The following is a 4,183-nucleotide window of genomic DNA, read 5'->3' as shown; positions in this document are numbered from 1 at the left end:
TCTGGGGTTGTTGGCCCCTGACATAGCCTGAGATGTGAAGGAGAAGACAGGAATTCTAGGAGATAGCAACCGTTTCACCTAATATCATTATTCCCAATTTAGAGATGAGCAAACACTGAGTGAATGTCCCCAAATGCTGAGTTAATGAACAACAGAGCTGTTTCCTATCCCAGTGCATAGCAGCCTAAGGCAGTTTTTAACTCATTAACTCAGCCTGGGTTTAACTTACCCTGGGAATCCAGGCACAAAGGACCCAGGGGGGATGACCTTTTTGTTTTTGTCTTGAGACAGATATCACTCTGCATCCCAAGCTAGCTTTGGACTCCTGATCTTCCTAATCCTTCTGCCTCAGCATCCAAACCACTGGGGATGCAGTCATATGTCACTGTGCTCAGTCTTACTGTGAAGACAAAAGAACCAGAAGAAGCAGAGCAGAACAGGTACGGGCTGTTCTACACAGGGCCAAACGCTAAGCACAGAGGTTTGTGGTGGAAGCCAGTTAGAGATTGGGAAACACCCTGACTGGATAAACTTTACCTTAAAGCAGGGGTGCCTTGGTGTTCATGGAGAGCATGTGTGAGATAGGAGATCAACATCAATGATTTGAAAGTTTAACAAACTCAAACTGGAGATGACTTCTGAACCTTTTGGTCAGTAGGGGAGTATTTTTTTTTTTGAAGACATTATGTGGGCCTTCTCTTCTATACAATGGTGACAACTTGATCTACATACTACATATTATAGGACTGCGATAAAGGTCAAATTAAGTAACAACAAGTGAGCGAGTACAAAATCCATTTCCTGATACACCACATTAGCTGAATTCTCATGAACTTTTCCTGTGTCTTGCAAAGATTTCCTACCATGCTAATGAGGTGGATCTGGGCCCATTCATTTCCCCTGCCACAGATCAGGCAAGAGACTGAGACCCTTTTCCATATGTCAGGGGAGATCCTGGTCACAACCTTGTCATGGAGTGGCTTGGGACAGATCCTTAGGGCACCGAGCAGAGCTTGTTAGAGACAAGACAGGAGAAATGGGGTTCATCCTTAGCAATGGACCAAGGGAGCAAGGATCCACCCATCCCCTGAAGAAAAGAACAGTTAATTGTATCATTAATAATACTTAGCATAGTCCCAGTGCTTTCTCAAGCTAATTAATTCTGCTCCAAATCCTGGAAAACGAATGACCTAGTGTGTCAGAGAAGAGCTCTATTTCTGAATTAGGGGTGTGGAGAAGCTCAGCCTTCACAATGTCTGATGGAGAGAAAAGCTGTATCACTGCTTCCTAGAGCCAAGTTACACTGGACCAAAAGAGGCCATTAAGCCCTGGTGGGTATCAGCCCTTCACCAGGTCTGTCTTCAAATAAGTACAATTACCCAAGGAAATAACAACACAAGAAACCCCATTTTGTCATTTTTATTCTAACAATGTCCCAAGAGACAGTACCAAGAAATCATATTTTCTTTTCAGCTGGCATGATGGTTGAAATCGGTTTTATTCTGGAAGTTAGTGTTAAGCCCTTGGGCCACGACATGACTCACAGTTAGCTGCTCAACTCCACAGCCCTTTACTCCACATGTTTTGTCAACAAAAATCTGAGGATGCTAAGGAAACACACTTTCTTTACTTACATATCAGTGACTATGATAGACTAGAAGAGGCAGATCAAGCACAAAATAAGGGTAAACCCTCCGAGCACAAAATAAAACAAAACAAAATCACTTGCGTAAGCCTCGTTCCTGGAAAAAACGTATTAAACTGTTTGGAAAGATGGTGAGATAGAGCAGCATCACTGGGAGCCTAGAACTTCATCCTCCAGACGTGATGTGACCTCTGCTGCTTGAGATCACAGCGGAGCTTGAAATCTACTCTCCAAGCATCAATGATCAGGCCTATAACATAATACTGTATGACAGGAGTCATCTGCCCCTCAGCGGAGAGTCCAGTCACCATTCTCCTGCTCCCTGAGCATGGGCAATGCTAGAGTTAGAGACGATGGGTGGTGGAGTTGGAACTCTAGTGAAAGTGCACCTTTGGTGAGTTGTCACCAGAACCAGCATGGAGTTTTCCAAAGACACAGTTCTCTTTAAGTCGCCCATGTACCTATAAGTACCCCCTCACCCACGCTCCTTTCCATGACTCCACACACTCATTGGTTCAAGAACTAGATTTGGATGTTCGAAAAGTAATCTCAAAAGTTCCGGCTGCTGCTATGGAGGTAGCCATGACACTGCCAAGGGGGTTTCACAACCCCCTCTCCGAAATACAGAAAACATCCTGACAGAAACTTCGGAAGAGCATGATCCTGTCACAAAATCCTGGCGGGAAGAGAGGCACATCTTTTGAGAAGGCACAGCCATGCTCCTAACACAGACTTTCAGTCACACGACGCACATTTCTCTAAGGAATGGAACTGACCTCTGTCTCCTTCGTGGAAAATGTCCTCTGCAGAGGTCCTCAACCATAGTAACATTGTGTGGAGACAATCTCCTTATGACACCCGTGTCCTGCATTCTCTCCTTAAACAGCAAGTATCTGACGCTGACGTGTAGCTTGTCGGATGTGACTTGTAGTTGTAGGGCAGGGAGGTTTCTGGTGTGTCTATAATGTGCTGCAGCATATATGAAATTTGTATATGGCCCCTGAAAAGTGCAGTGGACGTAAGAAAACCCAGTTCTGTGTCTTTGCTCCCAAAAATGTGACTCTCTGCTTCAGTCTTAATGAAGGAAGAAAAGTGCACTGTTTATGTATTTATAAGTATTAATCAAGCATAACTACAGGATAGCAAGCACACTCTATGCTTTGACAGTCAGCCGACAACATGACATTATATCCTTTCCCTGATGGTGTAATTATAAATAAGACTGTCACTATCCTATCATCTATGCCCAGACTTTGGAATCATCCCAGAAGTTTCTTCCTTCTTCAGTTTTGTACATCAGTTCTTCAAGATAAGTCTATCTACAGAACTTCTTCATCCCTAGTCTGCTAGACAGATAAAGCATTTCCTTCCTAGGAGCACCCTGCCTCTCATATACATAATCATGCATATTCCTTCTCTCCCTTGATCCTCACTGAATTTTCTCAAACATAAATCTAATTCAGTTACCACCCTGTTACACGATCTTCCCTGATTTCTGGGAATCATTACAGTAACAATAGCTAATATCAACTCCTTCCTATGTGTCGGTGACTGTCCTAATGCCGTCCCTAACTTGATTCATCAGGTGAGTTTCATAACTAGCTTCACTTATGGTCATACATTATCTCTTAACGGACAGCTTCGCTCCTGCCCACCAACGTTCTCCATAATACCATGCAGGTGTATGAAGGCCTGTGAGCTGCACTTCCCAAACTGCTGTGTCAGCTGCCTTCCCTGAGGCTTGGTGTACAAGTCCAAGAAATGAGCAATGAGTTTCTTCTTCCGGTGCCTTTGCCAGTGGTAGGAGTTGAAGCGGATTCTCTAGTGTATGTTACTGTAGGGATCACCGGAGAGCAGCAACAGCAGCACCACCCTCCAGGGGTTCAGCAACGGAAACCTCCCATGTCTTTCCTAAATACTGAGCCACACTCGCTGAACTAGAGTGGCTCCCTTCTCCCCCTCACTTCTGTATCTCCACCAAAGCGCTTGCCACAGTTTCTCACCATTGAGTGTCTCTTTGCTGGAAATAGCTGCAGGGCGTCTTACTTTCTTCACTGGGCTCCAGTAACTCATTGAATGCACAGGGAGGTTAAGGAGTGTGTTCCAAAGTAAACAGCGAGGCAGTAACCTAAAGTCCCAGTTTAAAAAGAGGCAAATCCCAGATGTAAACCAAGCCAGGGCCCTCTAAGTACATTATGAGAAGACTCCGTTGCTGTTTTTCTCTCTCCACCTACATCCCACAGTTGAGGGGAAGGGGGGCTCTCAAAGGGATTGCTACGTGGCTGAGATTGCTAAGAAATGGATGGGTATACATCACTCACACAAGCTCCATGTCAACCCCCACTGTGATCAGCAGCTGTAGTGAATGTTGGGTCAGTGAGTAAATACATAGTGATCAAATGAAGATGCTCCAAGTCTGGAACAAATCAAGCTGGGGAATGCGTGTATTCCTACCTCTATACCCTGCTGCTCTCAGACCCAGAGCCTGGCTGTGCCTAAGAAACCGAATACTCCCATCCATTATATAGTATAAACAGA

The sequence above is a fragment of the Alexandromys fortis genome, unplaced genomic scaffold (genome assembly GCF_014885135.2).
Source record: "Alexandromys fortis isolate MF-2015 unplaced genomic scaffold, M_Fortis_MF-2015_v1.1 scaffold_2_1_26212458, whole genome shotgun sequence".
In the NCBI taxonomy this organism is placed as follows: domain Eukaryota; kingdom Metazoa; phylum Chordata; class Mammalia; order Rodentia; family Cricetidae; genus Alexandromys; species Alexandromys fortis.
This window is presented reverse-complemented; position numbering follows the sequence as displayed.